At 47.6% G+C, this 24,236-nt stretch overlaps 1 non-coding gene across 1 annotated transcript; it reads right to left on the bottom strand.

The window, feature by feature from the left end:
* Positions 1-702: 702 nt before the first annotated feature.
* Positions 703-810, bottom strand: LOC112907179 (U6 spliceosomal RNA). The gene has a single exon (XR_003232734.1). It is a non-coding gene; the product is annotated as a U6 spliceosomal RNA (small nuclear RNA).
* Between the last annotated feature and the right edge of the window lie 23,426 nt (positions 811-24,236).

The following is a 24,236-nucleotide window of genomic DNA, read 5'->3' as shown; positions in this document are numbered from 1 at the left end:
TGTAAGTTAGCCTTGACCAGACCCAGAGATAAAGAAGAAAATGCAGATTGACCAGTGCTGGTAATTCAGCTATCCCAAGTGCACTCATGAGCATAAAGCCTGATGGGGACTAATCCTTCAACACCCCTCTGTGGGGCTTCTCCTAATAGGCTCCAGTGGGAGAGGCTAAGGAAGCACAGTTACAAACAAAAGTCAACAGCCCTGGGCTCTGCTCCCTTGTCTCACAATCCTTTGGATAAGCAGCAAAATTCAGTGCCATTTTGTCCATTAAAAAAAAAAAAAAAGCCTCTAATTCAAAAAAAAATTAAAAACACCTTTTCTGCTTTCATTTCTCATTAAAATGCCACTTTTGAGTCATTTGGAAAGGGTCAGGCTGGATGTTGGCTTTAAAACCTTTGACAGCTACTATAATTGCCTAGAGGTCCAATAACAGTGATTGCTCTCACAAGTTTAATTTTGAAGTTTCTGCCAAGCCATTAGCAGGTAGCCAGGGTATGGAAATGAAAGGAAATTAGAGGCGACGAGAAAAACTAATCTCACCTACCTCTGGACTGTCACCTCTTCCCTGGGCCAGGACACATTTCTCTTCCAAGTCGCTGTTTCCTGGTATAGCGAGAGGAGTCCCCGGATTGGATTCCTAGTTCTGCTACTGACTAATCACATGGTTTTAGGCAAGTTATTAAACATTTCGGTATTCTTTTTTTTAATAGGAAATGCTTCATGAATTTAGGTGTCCTCCTTACACGGGGGCAGGGCTGAGGTTCTCTGTTATCATTCCAGTTTTAGTACATGTGCTGCAGAAGTGAGCGCGGCACATTTTGGTATCCTTAAAAATGGGTACGTTGTTGTTTCTGCTGCTCTGCCCTCGGCCCAAGTGCCATCTTGACAAGATTCTTCCACAGATCATGTCTGTGGAGGGAGGCAAGGCAAAGAGATGTGTGCACAGGACACTTGCAGGAGCACTCTGCATGGGTGATCACTGAGTTTAGGATTGGGCTGGGAAAGCTTCCTGGGCAGAGGTAGAAATGCATTAAAATAAGACATTGTAGGGACACCTGGGTGCCTTGGTAGTTGGTTGAGCATCTGCCTTTGGTTTAGCGCATGAACCCAACGTACTGGAATCGAGTCCCACATTGGGCTCCTTGCATAGAGCTTGCCTCTCCTTCGCCTGTGTCTCTGCCTCTCTGTGTGTCTCTCATGAATAAATAAATAAAATCTTAAAAAAAAAAAAAGTTGTATCCCCTTGATCTGGTCACTTTCAGGCAATATAAGAGAACACATCTAAAGATATTCTAAAGGCTTCTCTAAATAAGGTGGTTCAACCATCATGGTTGCAATTTCAACTCTTCCATGGCCATTTAATCACCCTTAGTCCTTTCTTTCGATCCTCACAACAAGCAATCCCAAGGTTATTACACTGTCCATTGTATAGATGAGAATACTGGGCCTGCAAAGTTTACATAAGTTACTCAAATTTCACTTGACTGGTCAGTGGCAGAGATGGGCTTTGAACCATAGTTTTCTGACCATAACACCCATTTTCTCTCTGCCTGACCAGTGGCTCCCAGAGGTGATGATCACTAAGAGAGCCTCAGGTATAATGAGGGTCAACAGGTACAGGATCCACTGCTAACCTCCTACTATCCATCTATTTTTCCCTTAAGGGACTTTCTGAAATTTCATTTTTAATAAGGGCAGGCCTGCAGCTCTGGTGTCTGGAATATTTTCACGTGACAGCAGAAAACTAAAATTTGTTGTCAGTTTTTTTGTTTTTTAAAGATTTATTTATTTATTTATGAAAGACAGAGAGAGAGAGGTGCAGAGACACAGGCAGAGGGAGAAGCAGGCTCCATGCACCGGGAGCCCGACGTGGGACTCGATCCTGGGACTCCAGGATCGCTCCCTGGGCCAAAGGCAGGCACGAAACCGCTGAGCCACCCAGGGATCCCCTGTTGTCAGTTTTTTTTTTTTTTTAATTGTGAACTGTGTACAAAAACCTTACAGAAATGAAAAGGATATATGTGTTCCTTGGCTGTTCCTTTATCAGAAAAATCATCTGAATTGAGCCCAGAAGGCAGCATAGTTCAATAGGCAAGTGCCTGAATTTGGAACCAAGATCTGAGCTGGGGTCTTAGTTAGCTACCTGACCCTGAGCAACTTGTTTAACTCTCTTATGCCTTTGTTTATTCAGCTACGCAATGAGAATAATGCCCCCTTCAAAGGATTCTTAGAAAAATTAAACCAAATTTTGGTTTTCTGCTGTCACGTGAAAATATTCCAGACACCAGAGCTGCAGGCCTGCCCTTATTAAAAATGATGTAAGGTGGTTAATAGGTGCCAGGCACAGACTCAGTGTATAGTAAATTCCACTTTGTATTATTCTATCTCACTCTTTAGAGGAGAAGGAAAAGAGGTGAAAGGAGCCAAAATCCAAATCCATTTAAACAATCTGTTCTAACTAAGGATGACAGTCAGGAATAGCTCTCCCATGTGATGTTCCATTTAGCACTGGAATGTTGCTTCTGCAGATCTGGATGTTTCCCATGAATTTGCTTTCCAAATCAACTTAGGAATGGCAGGACAGGGGCTCCTGGTTGGCTCAGTTGGTTGGGTGTCTGCCTTCGGCTCAGGTCATGATCCCGGGGTCCTAGGATCAAGTCCCAAGTAGGGCTCTCTGCTCCCTGCGGGCCTGCTTCTCCCTCCTTGTCTGCCTGCCACTCCCCCTGCTTGTACACACTCTCTCTCTGTCAAATAAATAAATAAAATCTTCTTTAAAAAAAGAAAAGAAATGACAAGACAAGACAAAATTCGTGCTACTTCAACATTAGAGATCTGAATGCTAATGCAAATCCAATGGCATCACTAATGATCACCTACTACGTGTCAGTCACTGAGAGATAGAGAGATAAGAGACAGGACACAGTCTCCACCTTTGAAGGACCCGTGGTTCAATAGAGAGGGTTGGATAAGACCATAAATAGTCATAAAAAGTGCTATAGGAGAAACCTTCTAAGAGAGAAGAAAACTGCTCTGGGAGTCCCAGAGAGGGAGAAGTTAACTCAATATTGATAAGGATTTCATGGAGAAGAAAAATTCACATGACTTTGAAAGAAAGGTAGGATTTCAACAAGTGAATGGAGCAGGAGAAGAAGTCGAGAGAACATTCTAGGTGGAAGGAAAAACACCAAGCAAGATAGGAAAGCAGAACACTGACGTCCTGACCGGGGAAACACTAAAGCCAGAGATCCGTATGCATCAGTCGTGGGAGAAACAGCAGGAGAGGTGAGTGGTGGCCACACGGTGGAAGCTTTCAGCTCTGGGTGTGGATGAAGACCAGAGGTTCACTCAGTTTTAATATAAAAAGCCGATGAAGCATTTTTTTAAACATTCTTTTTTTTAAATTTTTTATTTATTTATGTATTCATGAGAGACACAGAGAGAGAGAGAGAGGCAGAGGGAGAAGCAGGCTCCATGCAGGGAGCCCGATGTAAGACTCGACCCCAGGATTCCAGGATCACACCCTGGGCTGAAGGCAGATGCTTTAACCGCTGAGCCACCCAGGCATCCCTGATGAAGCGTTTTGAACAGAAGGCAGTTATGATCGGAGTTTGATCAGAGTCACCTCTCTCGGGAGGTGATGAGGATTAATTGGGTCAAGTCAGTGAAGCCTCTAACAAAAGTCAACAGGTGCAAAACGAATTCCAATTTTCTTCTCCTTCCACTAAGCACCCAGAAAATCCATCGTTTCTGAATCTGAGTGCCACAACCTGCAAAAAATGGGCCTTCAGTCAAGACTCTCCGCTGGCTGTGAATTTCTTCTTCCTTCCCAGAATTCAGCTAAAGAAGGGGTGGCCCCCTGACCCAGATCTAGAAAATCCCTAGGCAGAGGCCAAAGGATAAGCTCCTGTGACCTCCAGCTATTTCCTGCAGCCGAGGAGCGTAGGATGGCACAGTTTAAGTGCAGCTAACCTGGCACTCCCCGCTAAAAGCCTGCCTGCAGGAAAGCTGGCCCCCTCTCATCTTCGTTAATACGTCTCTTTAGCGGCTCATTTGGACTGACCGGCCTGTGTCACTTGGCATTCAGGAAGTGTGCCTCCCCTCACTACCCTCTCCACTGCACGGAGCCTGGAGGATGATTTGGGAGTTTTGTGGCCTTTCATTTTTTTCCCCTCTCCCCTTCTCCTGCTGCTGGGAGTCTTTTCTTCCTGATAAGAACCTTCTAGCAGCTTCATCAGAGCCATTGTTAAGAGAAGGCGACTCTTCTCACAATGAATAACTTCTCCTTTCTGCGGAAAAAGCAGTCCTTGAGAAAGGTCTCATTATTGCTCTGGTGCCATTATTCCGAATGTGGAGGCTCAGAGCCCCTCCCTCCGTCCCCACAGGGGCAGGAGGAGAGGGGGAGTAGGGGGTGCAGAAGGAAAGAAAAATCCTGTTTCTTGCCATTCACTTCTTTAAAAGGTGGCTGTGAAAATCTTCTCTTTCGCCACTAATGGGATTTGAAGGAGACACAACTTCTGCACTTGGTACCCTCACGCATTCTGGAAGAGTCCTTCGCAGACTCAGAGGTTAACTGCGCCTTTTCTGGGGTGCCTCCTCTCCTGCCAACTCAGGATGTTTCATCTCCTCAGAGATCAAAATGCACTGACCTCTGCTTCCCCTCCCCAAGCATTTCACAGTAGCCTAAAATCAAAAAACCATTCTTTCTGCCCTCTGTCCCTCTACGGAGGTTCCCTTTCCTTCTGTTGGCACATCTGCAGGCTAGCTTCCATCTGCACACTCAGAAAATCATGAATTAAGGGACCATTACAGTTAAGGCACTGGGACAGGCCCAGCCTTCTGGGTCTCACACCCTGCAGTCCCAGGGATCAAGGGCAGGGGCTTTCATTATAAAGGCCTAGGAGCCTTTCACCTCTTGGATCTGCCTGGGATGCCCTCCAGGGAACAGACACTCATCCAAGTCACGATTTAATGAAAGCTACTCACTGGGGAGCATTTAAGTCTAGGTATCCTAACCCAACTTCCCCCAACTTTCAAGACTAAACCCTAAGGAATAAGTTTCCTACCCAATCCTGAGGTGCCTCTTGGAAAAGGGAAAATGAAGTAAAGCATTTCAAACCAAAACTATAGAGAAATGAACAGATAGATACTCACGGATAAGGGGGGGGGGTGGCAAAATGTATTGCCCAGCAAAAAAAAAAGGTAAGATAGGGTCTCCATTCATAGAGGAGGGAAGAATAAAAGAGAGAGAGAGAGAGAGAGAGAGCTTTAGATTTATAACTGAATCACTTGATGGGCGAAGCACAAATACAGTAGATTTTGCTAATGTTGACCTCTAAAGTCAGGAATCCAAAGGACATTTATTATTTTAAATGTTAAAGGCATTGATTTTGGTAAATAACATAGAAAGGCAACATGTTTTTTTGTTTTGGGGGGTTTTAAAAAATATTTTATGTATTTATTCATGAGAGATGCACAAAGAGGCAGACACATAGGCAGAGGGAGAACAGGCTCCACTAGGGGAGCCCGATGTGGGACTTGATCCCAGGACCCCGGGATCATGCTGAAGGCAGGAGCTCAACCACTGAACCACCCAGGCATCCTGAAAGGCAACCTGGTTTTAATCAGGGCACCAAATCTCTTTTCTCCCTGCCTCCTTCACCCTCAAGAAGTGAGCAGAGACAACTCTCAACTGCCTCTGACAAGGGAAGGGGCCCTGAACCTTCTTGAGACTACAAGGCCTCCTCTGTAGAAGTGGTGCTTCGCCTGTGTAATCTCTCCTTTCTAACTATTGAATTCAGTTAGTGGCATCTCTTCTCATACTGAGGGCCCCCTTCACTTGCTTCCTTATTCTGGGCTACATTTTAATAAGCTGGGGTCACTGCGTAAGTGACACTTTGGTTCAGCCTGTTGAAGGTTAATATCCAAAAGCTAAAGGAAGAACGGGGACTTTCCCTTAGGCAAATGGGCCATGTCACAGGGGCTTCACAGAGATTCACAAAGAAGTTCCTTACGGATTCACTAGATATAAGTCAAACAGGAACAAACCTTAATGCCATCCCCTACTCTTCTAGCCCCTCATATAGGTTGGGAATGAGAAACTAGCAATCAGGAAAGACGTCTCCATAGCTTAGAAAGGTGGCTAAGGAGATAAATTCTCTACCTTGTTAAGACAATCCACTTCAAGGCTCCACTTCCTGGAGAGCATTCTCTACTGTATGGTTGAGGTGGAGTGGGGTTTCCAGAGCAAGGTTATGGGCCTTCAAGCCTTCCTTTAAGAAGGCTGTTGATTTCTCTTTTCTGTAATACTGATCCTGCCCAGAATGACAATGCTGCCAGGGACAACATGTCTTTGCCCCAATTGTAGAACACCAACGACTGCTACTATGTCCCTGGCACACGTAGGGATGATTTTCTGGAAGACATCTGCTGTGCCCTTTAGTGGCAGCTTTGTTCTTGCGCAAACCTTTGAGGGAAAAAGGTAATTGTACTGAAGGTCTAACCTCAAGATGTTTTCTTTATTGGACTCCCAGATGCAGAGGGTACTCTCAGAGGTCACTGCAGGGTGAGCCCTTAATGCTCCATATTTCAATGTATATACCCAGGAATTCAGGGCACCTAATAAAGACCTCATATTCCTCTTCATTTATTTTCCAGTGAAGACCAAGAGCACACATACACAATAAATATTCTAGAAGCTATCCTGGACGTACAAGTCTCCAGGATAGAGAGGTAAAATAAATGCTAATGGCACAGGTGGCAGAAACTGGTCATGGCTCACAACACTGTTTCTTCTCCCTACCAGTCTTCGTGTGGGCTTGGCCAGCGACTGAGTTCTAGCTCCTAGAATGCACAAAGAAATGGTGGACATAGGACCCCAAAAACTCCCATACTTAATCTTTTATTGCATTTTCTGTTTTGCATTTCCTAGCTGAGTGGAGAAGCATGTATGGAAGTGTAACGAGGAACACCATCCACAGGAGCATGTACATTGTATGTACATTGGAGCATGACATGAGTGAGAAGCAAACTCTTACTGTAAAGCCACCGAGTTTGGGGGTTGGTTTATTACTGTAACAAGTATTACTTGGTCTAACAAGCACAACGACCCTCGTGTTTTCAGGAGAAACAGTGGTGCATTTAATAAAAAGAAAGATAATACAGAGGGAAAGTCACAAATCTTTTTCATTAAAAAACAAGAACAAAAAACAAAAAACCCAAAACCTTGTCCTTGCCTAATGGTACAAAACATAAGCTAACCACACCAGAAATGATTGTTAGGCAAATGGTATTTTCATGATAACCATTATAAAACCGGTACAGATGGCCCCCAGCTTACAATGGCTCAACTTACAATATTTCCACTTTGCAATGGTACAAAAGTGATATGTATTCAGTAGACACCACACTTCAAATTTTGAATTTTGATCTTTGCTCTGAGCTAGCGATACGTGGTATGATGCTCTCTCCTGATGCTGAGCAGCGGCAACTCCCAGTCAGCTGTGCAATCATGAGGATAGAAAACCACTACGCTTAGAACCATTCTGAACACAAACAACCGTTCTGTACCCACACAGCCATTCTGTTTTTCCCTTTCAGTACAGTAGTCGATAAATTACATAAAATATTCAACATTTTTTTTTTTTTTTTTTTTGCAAAACAGGCTTTGTGTTGGATAATGTTGCCCAATTGCTGGCTAGGCTAAGCCAAGGTATGATGTCCAGTAAGCTAGGTATATTAAGTGCATTTCCAACTTATGATATTTTCACTTTACAAGAGGTTTATTGGGATGTAACCCCATCATAAATTGAAAAAGATTTGTGTGTATTTTTCTGAAGGAAAAACCATCTCCTGTGTGATAAAATTACATGTGCAAGGACATAACAAATCTTTCATGAATCAAACTTACAGAAGAAAAGTTGAACAACACATCACACACATAAGCCATAGAGAAATTAGCAATGACATTGACCATTATTCTAGATTGCAAAAGAAGTACCTGAATTATATCAAGGGATAAACATTATTCAGTTGTCAGAATTTCCCTGTAACGATCTCATCAGTAAGATTCTGCCCTTTGTCCAGTGGTGACAACAAGGAAAAGCTGCTTGACCATCTGGCAGGGATGCTCTGGTGGCCGTGCCTTCCCTGGGTGGGTACAGGCTGGAGGACATCTGAGGTCTCTTTAAACTCTGAAAGTTTGTGTCCTAGGAAAGGAGCCAAATCTCCAAATTCCTTAAGATTTACATAATTACCAAACCTTCAGTTTTACAAATACCATTTTGGGGCTTCCTGGAATGATTTTGTGACTTATTTTGTGAACATTCTCATCTAAATGAGTCAGGCGAAAACAACAACAACAGCAACACACATGTTCGCACGAGATGAGGTTCTTCTTAACTATTTCCTTGATGCTCCTCTGGAAAATAAAATTGTACTGACTTTGCATTACCTGGGCTATTATAAACTCAGGAATGAAAGAAAGGAGGCTGGGAGACCCGTAGACTCTTTCATCCTAAAAGAGCTATCAGCATTTCAAAAGCAGGAAGCTCTTTCTGCAACTTCCTGAGATGTATCTGGGAGGGGAAAATGCATCTGAAATAAAGTAAATGGTTAAGAACTAGTGTTAATTGAAGATCAATCAGAAGTTAACCTACATTACATCTGAAATTATAGTGCTAATTGATGGAAAGCTTGGATTCAATTTAAAAGCAGATGGTTCACATGCAAATTTTCACAACTCAAGTAATATAAAAGATTTAGATACCCTGCCTTATCTGCCTACCCCTTCAAGATCCAGGAATGGACACCCTTCAAGGACTCACATGTGAAAGAAGGAAATGTTCTCTTTCATTTTATTGGCTTAATCTCAATGGACACCTCTGTTGGGGCATGAAGGCTGGGTAGGGGCAGGGCCTGGGCAGGGAGTAGATACATACAAATCATCAAACGTAAATTGCCAGCAAGCTTTCTGTTTAACTGCTGTAGCACACCAAATCTCTGCTCCCAGAGAGGGGACATTTGCAGGCTGGTCGCATTCATCACCAGGAAAAGCCCTGGATTTTATGCTGTTGTTGTGTTTGGTGGCTTGTTTTAATTAGGGACCGGGAAATTGATCAGTTTTAGCCTACAGAGCACGGATTCGGGCTTAGGTTCTTATTCCTTTCGCTGCCATTTTCAGAATTAATTTCTACAATTCTTCAGCTGCATCAGCACTGTGACCCTGAGCTTACAGGAACCCAAAACAGCCGGTTGAGTTGGTCAACGCAAACAAGCAAATTTATAAAATGAAGTCAAGAAAATCACCATTTCCACCAAAAAGTTTATCTAAATGTAATACAAGGGGCTTAAAGCCTCCCCCTTTAATGAGAAGCAAACAGCTGTGAAGAGAATTCACTCCAGAGGCATCTTATCTATGGCAACATTTAAGATAAGACCAATGTTTTTAAAATGTCACTATCTCAAAAACCTAAAGAGCCTATGGCACCATTTCCACATGTGTCCTTTTACCAGCAAATGAATTTAGCATTTTGTAAACACTGGCCTGTATTTCTTTTTTTGTTGTTTTTCTTTTCTTTTTTTTTTTTATTTTCCTTTTTTGCCTCTATTTCTGCTCACCACCCCAACACACAGACACACGGCACAGGACAAAGCCACTAGTTTCTAGAAGCAGAGATCGCACTCTTTCCTTAACAGATACATCCGTCGTTTAATGGGATCCATCATTTTGGAAGCAAATAAATCCTTCAGTTCTTCAAATGGTATCAAGTGTAAACGCTGACTCGCATTTCAGAAAACACCCACACATCCCTGGCCTGGAATTGAAAGCAAGGAAAAGGAGAAGGAAAAGAAGGCTTTACAAGGAAAAGGTCTTACCAGAAGGAGAAAGGAGGGCTCCGTACTGATTGGCCAATAAGAAATAACACCCACACCACCATAAAGCACAGCCGAACACCTTGTTGCAAGGTCTCTCTAACTCCGAAACACTCGAATGAACCTGGAGTAAGCTAGCAGTGCCTCGGTCACCCCTGGCACACTAGGGAGAGCAGTGGACGAGGACTAAGGGATATGGGTGAGCTGTCGGCATCGGCAGCCACATGGGCCATCGGCCAAGCTCGTCTCCCGACCTGTTTCCTCATCTGCAGAATAAGGGCATTCATCTGGATCGGAGTTGCCCAAAACGACTTCATCAGAATTCGAGTTCCACGGGTGAGAGTCTAAGGTGAAAAAAACAAAAATGGTAAATTAAATGATTTTACAGTCAAGGAAATTAGGGCAACACTGAGTCAAACAAAGTCAAACAGGCGTCTTCACTGCAGGCCCTTTCTGCCTTCCTGGCACTGGCTGGTACACCACACTGCGATTTTCTTCCTGGCACAGGGTGGTGTCCCGTTTCTTTATTATGCATCCCCCACTCACATCCTCCAGTGGGAATGTTCTGTTATACGCACAAATTTTCCTTTTCAACAACTCCAATTCAGAGTCCACACCCGGGACCGTTTTGTTACACGGCGTATTGGATCTCGTCGCGCTGGCTGTCCTGATCGATCTCTCATAAGTCCGCTTGACTCTCATGGAGGAGATCCTTTCTAACTCCCAGTTTACAGATGAGAAAGATGAAGTTCAGAGTGGCTAAGTGACGAGCCAGACAGTCAATACCGGGCAGAGCTAAGATGGAAGGCCAAGACCTTTTAGATTAGAATCCATTCGTTTAGCTTGTTTGCTGTGTTGCCCCCTCAAATATCCGTAAGAGCCACTGAGAGTTGAAATCGCCTTGATTCCCTGTGTCCTCACCGGTCCTAACATAGGGGGAGGCACACAGATGCTCGCTGGCTGAGGGACCACTCGCCTTTATTTCTCTCCCTCTCTCCCTCTCTCTCTCAATGCAGCTCTTACAGGTAGCTCGGGCGACCTTCCTTTCAGCCTCTTGTATTGATTTTTTAGGAAATCCACAAAGTCCCCAGATAAGAGAGAATACACAGGAAGACAAACATCAGACACAAAATAGCTAAAGGACATTTGCTTTTAGAATAGTCTAGGGTGGCTTCATTTGGCCAGATAAATGTTTTCACTTTAATGGGAAGCAAAGACTCTAGCTACGTACAGACGCCCACGTCTTCAAACAATCGCCCGTCCACCTCTAGAAAACCAAAGGCCAAACAGGGAGCCAGAGCCAGTTGGCAGCCACAAGGAGGTGAGATCTGGGCACCACTGGGCTTCAGTGGCCACTCACGTTCCCTGGGAGTTGAGGACCTTCGGGCACAAGGCACCTGCGCCCTGGTCGCCACCTGTGGGACAGCAAGCAGGTGGGCCCCATGTGCACCTCATGGAGCCATCCCCGGGGTGGGCATTGCCCCCAGCTACCTGTGTGTTTCTAACACTCTCTTCAAGTGGCAGCAGCAATTCACTGCGCCCTGGAGATCAGCAACTGGGGACAGGGTGCCTGGAGAGCCCCCCGCGGAGAGCCACCGTTGCTCCCTGCCACCAATTACAAATGGAAACAGGACACTCAGATCAGTTAGGGGTTTTTACTTAACGGTGCCCGTTTGCTTAGGCAGCGTGAGGGAGAAGGGCCAGGTGTGGGCTCCCGAAGCATCTCGCCTTGATATTTCATTTAAAAATGAACATGATGGTAATGTCCTTCATTCCCTTTAAAAAAAAAAAAATGGGCCTGGCAGCTCCTGAAAGCCAGTCTCATGTACAGCCTTCCGCTCTCCTACCTTCCCTCCTCCACGAGCCTCTAGATGAATGAAGCCAGCTCCTGCCTCTGCCTGGCCCAAGCCATTTCTGACTCCTTCCTCCTCCTGGGGGCTGTAGAGGTGCTGCTGGGCACAGCTTTCCACTCTGGCTGGCCTCGAGAAACGCTTCAGAGGCCTTTGTATATGAATCTCCAGACCTCGGTGCAAAGCCACGGAATCCGAAAGCAGAGGCAAGGAAAGGGGAGGGTGGTGGGGCAGAGACAGGGGGAGGGGGTGGTCCTCGAACTTGTCTTTTGGTTTTGTTGATTTGCTTTGGTTTGTTAATGATTTTAATATGACCCATCGAAATCTGCCAGCGTCTGTGCACCGCTGCTACAGAAGAAACTTGGGATCTGCGATTGGGATGAGCCTTGGGATGAGCAATCGAACTAGGTGACCTTTATTTTATTTTATTTTATTTTATTTTATTTTATTTTATTTTATTAAGATTTTACTTATTTAGTCATGAGAGATGCACACAGAGAGGCAGAGACACAGGCAGAGGGAGAAGCAGGCCTCATGCAGGGAGCCCCATGTGGGACTTGATCCCAGGACCCCGGGATCATGCCCTGAGCCGAAGGCAGATGCTCAACCACTGAGCCACCCAGGCGTCCCAACTAGGAGACCTTTAAAGTTCTTTTCTACACTAAGGTTCTGATATTCGGTGGTTGGGATAAGACATCCAAAGTCCATAGGGTGCAAAGAGTGATGCAAACAGGTTTTGGGGCTGGGTTGGCTTACTACGTGATCGCCGTCAAACTGCTTAACCTCCATTTCTCCCCATTTTCTGTAAAAAGGGGGCAGTAACCCTACTGACCTCATCTGATGACTCTGCGACTTGCCTGGCATTGTGCCCATAGAGGGCCTGATACTGAGCTAAGTACTCAATGCCCGGTAGTTCTTACCAGTGACTTCAAATCCATTAATACATCACTTAAATGCTTCATTTGAAAGTTTTTGTTCGGGTTGGGTTTGGTTTTTAGTTTAAGCAAGTGCTGTATCTATTGGTTTTTGCAGTTTCCTTCCAGCGATCGCCCAGACCCTTTCTTGGAACAAGCTCACATAAGCTGCGCTTGCCGGGTCCAGGGAAGGAAGCGAAGGCAGTGCCTGGCCAGCGGTGGCCGGAGGTCCAGGGCGTCCTGAAGTCCAACGACTCCCCTGAGTAAACCCAGGGACTCCTGTCCTCCAAAGCTGCAGGTGCAACAGAGGCCGGCTGCAATCCGGCAAAGTCTCCTGGAGCTCGGAGCCCAGGGAGGGGAGGATTTTACATTCGCTGTGCAGCCTCCTAGGCATGCTCCGCTCCCCGCTTCCACCTTTTGCATGTTTACTCATCGGAGCCTGGAAGGGAACAGTGGAAGCAATCTGCTGTTATGATGATAATTGTTTATGCTTCTTAATATTATCATCATCATCCGGATCATTTCTGTTGTTATTCTTACTTAATGTCTAAAAGACCCACAGGGCTCTCGAGGCTTACACGGTGGAGATGCCAGTTAAAGCTGCCGCAGCGCCCGAGGTCAGGCTCCTGGGCTCAGGCTCTCACTCGTGCACCGTCAGCGTCCACCACCAGCTCCTCGTCCACCTGCCAGCCCATCCCAGAGACAATCTGGAAGTCATTTCCCGGGGACTTCGGGGACTTGCAAATGTACCCTCCTGCCACTAGATGGCAGGCACCACGATGTGCGTTTTCCAAGAAAGGTCTTAAAACGGCAGTCGTCAAGCCTCCCCTTCTGTCTCCAAGCCTTTCTTCCCTCTAATAAAAATCCGTAAATCTCAAGCTCATTTCTGATTTCGAGCCCAACTTGCTCCATGTCTGCGAGTACCCCGAGTGGGCTCTGCCCTTGGGGGGTTCACAGTCGCAGGCCTCATAATGGCAAACCCGTGTGCCTGTGATTTTCAAGCTTTGCAAAGCACCGTAGGGTTGGCAAGGCTCTTTTGCATGCAGCATCTTACTTGCCAAGCGCATGTCTACACAGAGTGAGCCGGGCCGTAATGCAACTTCATTATACGGATCCACAATGCACGTGCAGTGTCCCGCTGATGCATTTGCATGCACTTTATAAGGAAACAGTTGCTACGCAAGTTCCTGCAATGAATGGCAGTATTTTAAGGTGCTCAGCAAGAGACAGGCATCACTTGAGCTCCGTCTCTCTGGGACGTGAAGCTGTCCCACCGTGGGGAGGCTGGCAGCTGAAAGGCCAAGTTTACCAGGCTAGGGACCTTGGGTGCAGCATTTCCCGGTTTGGCCTCGTAATGCCATGCGATGGGGCGATGGGGAGAGGTGGGGGGAGGCGCTGAGGTTTGTCTGTCGTCTCCACACAGAAAGGAACCAGCCACAGCTTGTCATTTGCATACAGCCAGCATGAGTTAAGTCACCCTTGCTCTTCAGGAATAAATTAGTTCATTCAAGAAGAGAACAAATCCTCTGTGTGTGTGTGTGCATGTGTGTGTTGGGGGGGGGCGGTGGTGGCTGTTATTCTAAAGGGATGAGAGTGGGTAAGACAATGGAAATCTACTCTTATGAGATTATTTTCATCTGCTCAGTTTTATAACTTGGCCTGAAAAGGTCTGATTCCTTTTATTAACAGATGAAGGTTTTCCTCCCAGTCTGAAGTTCAGAGTTGCACTGACTCTGCATAGGCAGGTAATGATATACCGCAGAACTCATTGTTTTCTGGTGTGAACTACACATGCCACACATTTGTTTCATGAAATCAGCATAAAATGCAAAAACCTTTCAGCTCGGGGAGTGAGTTTGTCCATCAAAGTAATATTCCTATTAGTGCGGCTATTTAGCTGTGGATAATAATAAAAAAAAATCATTGTATTCCAATAATTAAATACAGCAGGTGACTGTAATGGCTTCCACATTAGAAATGCTGCTATTTACATATTGCATATATTTTGTTATAGGGCTGGAGGGAAATGAATTTTGCATAGTTTTCAGAAAACCCTCGCTGCTGGTGGAGGTTACAGAAAGCCGTAGCTGTTTCCCTAGACTGATCCTTAATCAAGTTGCCTCCTCTCCAAGCAGCCGCTGAGCTGACCCTGTTCAGTCGCCCTGGGTCACCCACTGTCCTGAGCCTCCCAGCGCTGGCCTCTGGGACCTTTGGCAACGTGGCTTGCTACTTGCGAATGCCAGTTGCGTAGCAGGTGCAACTTCCGTGATGGAATTTGCAGGATGGACAGAGCAAAACCTCACCGGTTTCATTTCATCTGTGCCCCGAGCAGACTTTATAAACCAATAAAGACTGAATGTCTAAGGACTTAAAAGAAATGTGCTGTGTTATCATCATCAATTTATGAAACTCCCACAAGGAAGCAGACATGATACAAAACATACAAATTGTACAGTTGCCGCCTCCGGAAGTTTAAACGGCAAAAGAGCAAAATGTTGAAATTGGGTATGACTTTCTCCCTCACCTCCTCTCTCCTCCTTCCCTCCTTTTTTTTTTTTTTCTTTTCTTTTTCTCTTTTGCTTCCGTGTTGGAAGACTCCCTCTGGCAACTGGAGCTTGGAGAAGGCTCTGGATGTAATAGCTGGGAAGACAGCGAGGTGCCAACCACTTCTAAACACGGGGTGGGGGCTACGGCGGCAAGGGACAGTCTTGGTGTGCGTGTGTTTGTGTGTGTGTGTTGAAGAAAAGAGTTAAATGGGGACAAGTGACAAAGAAAAGGGACAGAGGTCCTCACTGTGTTGGTGTCCCTCGATTGGTGTGTCCTATTCTCTTCTATCATTGCCTTTTCTAGGCATTACTGGCCGCAGGGACTTTTCAGTACCGACGCCCCTGCTTGTGTGTGGGACCCCAAGGCCCGTGGTCACTGTACAAACACCCTTTGGATTTCCCATGTGGCGGGCATCATGGAGGTGGGGCAGACCAGGACATGTTCCTGCCCTTGAGGAGGTCATAGTCTTATGCAGAACACGCTTGTCTGACCCCCATACAGAGGAGCACGTTCAGAGAAGCCTGGACCAAGGGCTGTGGGAACGAATACATCTGCTCTGTCCATGTAGGACAGCTTCAGAGGAGAGGGGCCGTCCTTCTTACAAGGATCCTGGGGCCAGAGGACCGTGCCTGGTGCAGGAGTAGGAAGCTGCACACTCTGTGGTGATGATAAATCCTGGTGGAGAACATTGGGAGGTGGACTTGTGAAGTGGGTTGGGGTCTTCCTTTTAAATAGACCACAATGAGCCAAATCCTTTTGATCTCAGGCAACAATCATCTGATTGGCGATGGGCCTTGGGAGGGAGAAGGTTAGTTTGGGTTTGTTTGTAAGGGAAATTAGTATGGAGGTACTAAAGTATCACAGGGAACTCAAGAATGAGGATGTAGCTAGGCCTCAGAAGCAACAGGAAGTAGGGACTTGGAGATCCTCAAAAATCCAGTTATCTCCCCACGCTCAGTTTCTAGCTCTCTCTCTCTCTCTCTCATTCCATATGTGGTGTGTATATTTGTTGCTTAAAGGCCTCCCCTGATTTTCTTATCCATTAACATGAAAAGCCTGGTGCCAAGAACACCGGCTTTTCCATCTTACCAGCCAGGAACCCCAAAAAGATGAACTTCTTTTTTTTTCGATTTCCATGTCAATATTCCCAGGGAAGAATGTAGATTGACTCCGGTCACGTCAGGCACCCGCTGTGGAGCAGTCTGCTTAGGCCATGAGCTATGACGATGTTCAAACCAGGTTGGGTTCAGAAACCAATCTCTCAACCAACTCCCGAGTAACCCAGGGCAGGAGGGCTGGGTTGTTTCAACACGCTGCCTCCCCTGCAGCCCATGGCTGGAGACAGGGATAAATTCTTGGGGTGGGGGGAAGAGTGGCATCAGGCAGACAGTTCCATAGGCTCCCAACCTGCTATGACTCCGTTCTCAAACAACAGAAATAGTGCCAGCTTCGAGGAGGCACACCATGGTCTGACCTGGTCTGTTCCCAAAGACATAGGCCACAACTCTGTTTGGGATTCGTGATAGCATCTAATAACTTCATTGCCAGGAAGTGCTTCTTTTTATCTAACTCGCTGTACTCTAAATTGCCCGGAGACAACGTAAAATATTCACCTCATGACCACAGACTCGAAGAGAGCTACTAAGTGTTCTTGTAATCTGTCCCCTATAATCAAGAGACGGTCAATAACAAGCATCCTGCTAGGTTATAGGGTTTTCACAGAGAGTAAGATCCAATCTATGCTCACAAGGAGTCTAAAGTCTGGTATCTAGGAAGACAGCAGAGAAAAATCAACCCCCCGACCCCCATGACCAATCAGCATGAGACTGTTTGGCTGTGTCCATTTGCCCTCAGCGCAAGACCCAGCTGTGTGGGAAGAACGGGATCACACACCTGCATCTCCACCTCATCCTCCAGGGGCTTTGGATGAAAAAACGTGGTCAGCCGGAATGGAGAGCCGCTGCCCACCCACAGATGTTTAGTCCTGTTACCGGGGGGAGCTCTGTTCAGCTCAGAGCCTGTAGGACCCTGTTGAGGGGGAAGGCAGAGGGCTGCAGGTGAAACAGGGCCCAGTAGTCTCCCCGATGTCTCCTTGTTGCCCAGAGGAGGATGGTCTCCTGGACCTGCATTGCCCTCCACTGACCCGCAGCACTTCCAGCAAAGGCAAGCCGCCTGAAAACCAGGACACTGTGGGAAGGGAAGAGGCAGGTAATCCCCCCTGGAATTAAGGGGCCAGGTGACTTAGAAGAGCCCTATTGGCCAAATCCACGGAAAACCAGCGCCACGCAAAGAAACCCCTGAGCATCTAGATGGGACTAGGATGCACATGTGTGGCACACACATGAGGCTATGTGACTCGGTGATCCTGACATCCCTGGGGTCCACACCTGGGGACAGAAATCTCAGCAACCCAAACCTCAACTGGAACCCTAAACTCTTAGATGAGTAGAGAACAAAATCCTGCCCCAGGAAAGGGAGAGGGATGGGGGGCGGGAGTTGGCCTGACTCCTCAGCGCCAACTGGAATCTGAAAGCTCTGCTTGAGTGGAGGCCCCCCCAGTGTCCCCAGCACCAGCCTGGCCAGGGCTGGGGGGGCGGCCGCACCTGTCCTCGCTCAACGTGAGCTCGGCGCGCCCTCTCGTGGCCACTGCGTCCCCGGCACGTCTCAGGAGCCACTGGCCACCACATACAAATGGACTTCGCGTAGTTAAGCTGTCAGGACTAATGTATTTATTTGACTCTCTGCTGTTAAAATGATTTCTCTACAGCACTGCAGTTATTTACGACTATTGTCAGTACAAGGCGATGAGAAGGCAACAGCAGAACCAAACAACAGCTGAAGGAAAGGTTCTGCTAGGAGGGCTAGGGGCCTTGGGCACAGCCTTTCCCAGGGCAGAAGAGGCTCTGGGGTTAGGTGAGCTGCAGCGGGGGGCTTCTGAGCATACTCACTACTCATCCATAATGCAGAACACACTGTCCTCAGCCCTCCGCCAGCCACCGGCTGCCGAGCAACCAGCAGGGGAGCTCTGGCCCGGGGAGGGCAGCCCCAGCCCTCTTCTGCAGGAAATATTTTCTTCAAAACCCATCGAATGGGTCCAGTCCATTTCAGACGTTCTAGGGTCAGGACCAACTCTTCCTTATTCAGATAAGGGCGAGTCCTTAGACAGTTGGATGGCGCGTCGTTTCTCATCTCCTACTTTCTAGGGTTGTGCTTTCCAGATGTCTTCCCCAAATTCTCAGCATCCCCACCACCTGGGAACTTGTCAAGAATGCAAATTCTCAAGTCCCACCCCTGAACGAGAGAGTGAAAACAGGAGGGGGGGTGGGAGGAGCCCCTCTGTGTTTTCACAAGGCCTCCAGGCAGTTGTGGTGAATGTTCAAGGCGGAGAACCATTGGCCTGGTCATTTAACCACCGGCATAAACCCTGCAGTGGGGTTACAGAGGTCAGTGTCCCAACGCTCCTCTAACCCCGCCCCCCGCCGTCCCTCCTCCTCACCCTTCTTGGAAAGGCCCCTGGACTCCAGTTTGTAAACACATGTGGTGCTCCACGGCAGGATAGGGTAGCAGTTAGTGACCCAGGCCTTGCAGTCTCTGCTCTCATTCAGCTTTGTGACCTTAGAGAAATTAATCTTTATAAAATAAACATACTACTTACTGATAGACTTACATGGTTATTATAAGGATGGGATGAGTTAGGCAAGGGTAACTGGGTGATGGGCACTAAGGAGGGCACTTGATGGGATGAGCCCTGGGTGTTGTACTATATGCTGGCAAATCGAACCTAAATAAAAACAAATGTAAAAAAAAAAAAAGGATGGAATGAGTTAAAATGGTAAAGTTCTTGGAAGAGTGGCTGGCATATGGTAAGTGTTCATAAATGCGAACTATTGCTACGTTTTGTAATATCGGCTTTCACGTCCATCTGCCCTGGCATCACTCAGGGTTGTGGTTTGTGGATAGATCACTTGTTGTCAGAAGACCTGTGTTTATATATGGCCTTTGCTGCTTATAAGCTACAGCCCTTGGAGCAAACCACTTAGGTTCTCTATGCCTCAAATTTCTCATCTAAAAATCAATACCTACCTCAAGTTTTCATATAAATTATCCTATTTACTCCTCGCACATGCGTTCGTGCGAGGGAGAACAGGTCTGTCACTCTGCCCATTGTACAAATAAAACAAGCAGGACTCAGAGAGGTCAAGTCAGGTGCCCAAGGTCACACAGGGAGTGGGAGATGGAATCAAGACAGGAATCCGTTTCCTCTGGCTCTAGACTAATGAACTTGTATGAGATCATGCATGTGAGAGGACTATACATACGGCACTTATTATTGCTATTTTGGAAGAGCAATCAGAAGAAGAAGCGTCCTAGTTTCTGAATGTGAATCCAAGAAATTAAAATAACAAACCATAAAGTCTTTCTGGATTAAAAAAGAAAAGAAAAGAAAAAGACATCAATACCCAAAAAGCCATAAAACAAAAAAACAGAGCCCAGCCTTCTTGTACCAAGATTGAGGCTAAATCGCAGAATTAAATGGAGAAGCGACACCAACATTTTCCTCCCTTCTCGGGAGATGTGTCTGTGTTCATGAAAGGTGTGGGATTGACAGCGGGAGCTGGCGGTCTATTTACCCGGGGACAGGCGAGGCTGTCTGTTTAGCATTTATATAGTGCTTGTCTCTTCCGTGCGAGTGAGGAACACAGGAGAAGGGTCAACACGGGAGAAGGATGGAGGGACGGGGGCATCCTGTGATGACTGGAGGGTCCCTGGAACCCGCTCATCGCACCCCGAGTGAGGGTGACACCCAGGCTTCAGAGGCACCTGCTGGTTTGCCTGCTTAGCTTTCAGCAGGGGATTCCCACCCCCACCCCCCCGCCCCCGTGGGGCCCAGGAGAGGAGAGTCTCAAAATGCTCCTACTGGGAGGAAAGCTGTCTTCCCCAGGGGTGGCGGAGAGGAACCTCCTGCAGCCCTCGCCCTGCTAGGCCACCTTCAACATTGCTTCTACCCCCAGTCATTTTCCCCAGAAAACTTCCACCAGCCCCCCTTCTTGCCGGAACCCATCCTTGTCTCTCCGCCTGGTGTCCAGCCCTGCTCCTCCCTTCCGGTCTCAGTTCCCTGGGCCCTGGATTGCAGTCTCCCCGTCAGTTATGCTGGGATGGGGTGACCAGACTGGGACATCTAGGAGTGAAGACCTAGCTCCCGATTCCCGTTCTGTTCCTAGGAACTGGGAGCTCTGAGCCAGTCCCTTGACTTTGCCACAGCTGGGGTTCACCTGCCGAATGGCACAGGGCTCCTTTGAAGATGGAAATTTGTGAAACAACCAGAATGTTTCCAAGAGCTGTTTTTTGTTTTTGTTTTTGTTTTTTTTTTTTAAAAAAAAAAAAACATTTCCAGGGGTCTAAGGAATCTATCTGCCCGGGGTGGATGGGGCAATCTTTTTAACAGAAGGGAATGCAAAGAAAGATCGAGTCAAGAGTCAGCATCAGAAGCAGGAATCTGCATCTTGACAAGTGAGGTTATTTATTGTCTTGGGATGTGATTTTTTAAAAATTTCTTAAGGTCCTTTTTTGTCTACATGAATACAGCCCAGGAGACCCACATCAGGAGCCCTTTGGTCCAAGATGGCCAAGCCCTGAGACTCTGCTCTACGGGGTCAAGGTTATTTCACTAAAGATCCAAGAAATGGTGAGAAAAAGAAGGCAGAGAGAGGTAGGGTAGGACAGGGGAGCTTTGGCCGGGAAGGGGTACGTGTGTGTGCGCTCATGGTTTTGCTCATGTGCCTGCAGGGGTTCTGGCCCCGGAACATGCACCCCTGGGCTGTCCTGTGGCCACAACCACATCAGCGCAGACCTGGTAATGCATCGTGGGGAGGCACAAACTCTCCCTGAGGCTTAGCTTTCCTGGGCTCCCTTGACTTTCGGTGACATGGGTGGGACCCAGAAGCACCCCATCCTCAGCGTGCCAGTGTGATAGGAAAGGCAGCCGAGCTGAAAGCCCACTATGGGGCTCGCTGTCACAAGGGGAGCCTAGGGTATGATATTAGGATTTATATAAGACATACATATTTGGTCTTCCTCCTGGTTTCAGGCTCCTGGCTCCCAAAACTGTTGGAATTTCGTGTCTTCTATTATGTTACTGAGGCCACTTTGGGAGAGCCCCTGGGTCACCCAAGGAGGGGGGCTGGTTGTCCCCTGTGATCAGAGGGTTGGAACAGTCAGACATGCAGGGAGGGGAAGGGGCTGGGGGTTGAATCAATCACCAGTAAGCAATGATTTTGTCAATCCTGACCTTATAGTGAGGCCTCCACAAAAACCCAAAAGGACAGGGTTCAAAGAGCTTCCAGGTTGGCGACCAACCTGGACCCTGGGGAAGACTGAGCAATTGTCCCCACATTCTGAGCATTACCCTCCAGGGAATGTTTAAATTAACAAAATGAAGCATGTTTGGATCACAGTAGATTAAGCAGTAATCTCTCTGTCACCAGGCGGAGAGCTGGGGCTTGTGAAAGAAGAGCAGATAAGACAAAACCACGTTGGCGGCGTCTACGCGGCCGAGATAAGGGATCCCCTATTCATCAGCGGCTCTGCCTTCCACGCAGACACCGTGTATGCGTTCAGATCCACCCCTCCGCTGCGAGGTTGTGCTGCACCCACCCGGGCAGCCTTCACCCTGCCCGCTCCATCCGCCCACCCACAGTGTCCTAATCCCCTCACTTCTCCTCTAGGAGCCGTCTCCGAGTCCTCCAGCCTTCCTCGGTGGCCCCCTCAAGTATTCCTTCCTTCCCCTGTAGGTCCATTTGTGAAGCTCTTGTGCATTGGACACTTAGGGATATAAATATGGCCTAGGCACAAGGTGTTTGCAGATGAGGGGACATGTCCCCAAACCCTTACCACGTCCAGAGCCTTGGATCATTTGAGTTTACATCCGTAAGGTTGCTCTGGCTTCACACAAAGTCAATCCTTAATAAACATTGGTGGAATGAACAAAGGACAACTTGATCTTGGAGGCTGTCCCCATTTGGTGTCCCAGGTGGGCCTGTGCAACCCACGTCCACCAGCCCAGGGGGAGGCTCAGCCTCCGAATGGCTCCTCAGGTTCCAGTGGCCGCGACCAAGGACTTCTCTCGCTTCCCAGGGTCACAGCAGATGCTGTTGCACGGGGAGCGACTGCAGCATAAAATAACAGGTTCAGTGGCTTGGAACCTCTACCTTTCAGGTGGAGTTTTTTGTTTTTTGTTTTGTTTTTTTTTTTTTTTTTTGGTTGCTTCTCAGCTCAGGGGACTGATAAAGAGAAAGACACAGTTCACATGCTTCCTCCCTGCTCTTTGTAAATAAGTCCACCAATGAGTCATTAGACCTGTTGGCTTATCCTTTGGGGAAACAAGCATCTCTTCCTTTCTCTTCTTCCTCCTTATCCTGTTGTCACCACATAGGACCAGTCTTCATCCTCAGGAGCATCCTCGGGGGTCCCCAGGCTCCGGTTCAGATAAAAGTCACCCCACCTGGACGTACACTCTTGCTTCCAGCTCACTGACGTTCCCAATCCCTTTCCTCCCAATGGACACAGCAGTGCCCCCCCTGCGGAAACGTGGAATAAGTAGTTATTGAACAATTAGGCCCATTTGACCCTTTGTGTCATATGTCGGGCCTAAATTACCCCACTTGGGATTCAAGCACCTGTGAACCCAGCCGCCTCTAGCCTCACAGCTTCAGAGCAAACCCCTCTATCCAGGGCCTCGGACGCCTCATCGCATCGGGCTGAGGCCAGGATGTCTCTGAGCTTGGGCAGGGTGAGCGTCACACATCGCAGGACAGCCACGCTTGTGTGCCCACCTCCTAACCGGCACAGCTCCAGGTACACAGCAGGGGCTCAACAAATACTGGTCCTTGTGGTTGACGTTCCCTCTCTTGCTAATTCCTGAGGCCAACTCCTAGTGCATTTTCCAAGTACCTCACTCCCCTAAGTGCCGGGCTCGGGGTGTCTGGGGGATGGACACAGGCAGAGGGCTAAGGTCGCTAGACTGTTTGGAAAGACTCTCTTCCATCTACCCCGACCTGATCGAATTCTCCCTTCCATTTCTGGCAGGGAAGACAGAGGGAAGGATGGGGAAGGGAAGGGGGAGCGTGCTGGGGAACTCTCATCTTCCTACTGACACAGGTAGGACATTTCCTGGCATCGTCACATCAATATGCATGGCAGGACGTGAGTGTTCAACAGAAAATGCCATCGCTGTGATGAACAGCTTGCAGCCACGGCCAGCTCAGGGCACGTGGGCCGGCCAGTGGTGTGAAAGAGGGGGCTGGATAGGAAAGGAAATGACCCCACCCTGGGACCTCATTATTATGTGGAACAACATAAACCTCCCCCAATGGCAGTGACCTAAGAATATTCCCAACAAAAGGCTTAAACTCCACTCACGCTGTTGGCATTTGGATGTTTTTCCCAATTCTAGAGAGTTAGGGTTCATATAAAAATCACATTCTTTTAGCATCGTTCCCGGTCACAGGCAGGGACAAACATCTCATAACACGTCTCCCTTCCGGGGAATTTTCTTTAACAGAGACCATGCTTGATACATCCAAGAAAGGAATCTGTTATGGTGGGAGTTCAGGCTTCAGTCAGGCCGACTGAGGAGGCAGCGAGTCCCTCTAAGCCCTAAACCTTCCGTCACCTTCTTCCCTGCCCGGCAGCAGGAGCATCTGTGGCTCGAGGATCAGGGCAACCCCCAGAGCTCCGGTCTGCGCCTCGCTGGATGTTTTTTTATTGTTATTTTTTTCCCTCCCCATCTAAAGATTTATTTATTTATTTTGGGGTGGGGGCGCAGAGGGAAGGGGGAGAGAGGGAGTCTTAAGCAGGCTCCGCGCTGAGCATGCGGCCCAGTGTGAGGCTTGATCTCACACCCCTGGGACGTTCAACCGACTGCATCACTGGCAGTTTTTATTCCTCATTTGTGTACTTTCCTAGATTATCACACGCAAGGTTGGATGAGTCACGGAATCCCCGACTTAGCGGGAGCTCTCGATACCAACAGGCATAGCGGTGGCACAGCCGTGGG

Source organism: Vulpes vulpes, chromosome 13, assembly GCF_048418805.1.
Source record: "Vulpes vulpes isolate BD-2025 chromosome 13, VulVul3, whole genome shotgun sequence".
NCBI lineage: Eukaryota > Metazoa > Chordata > Mammalia > Carnivora > Canidae > Vulpes > Vulpes vulpes.
Note: the sequence above shows the minus strand (reverse complement) of the source record. Positions and strands in the feature narration are given on the sequence as shown.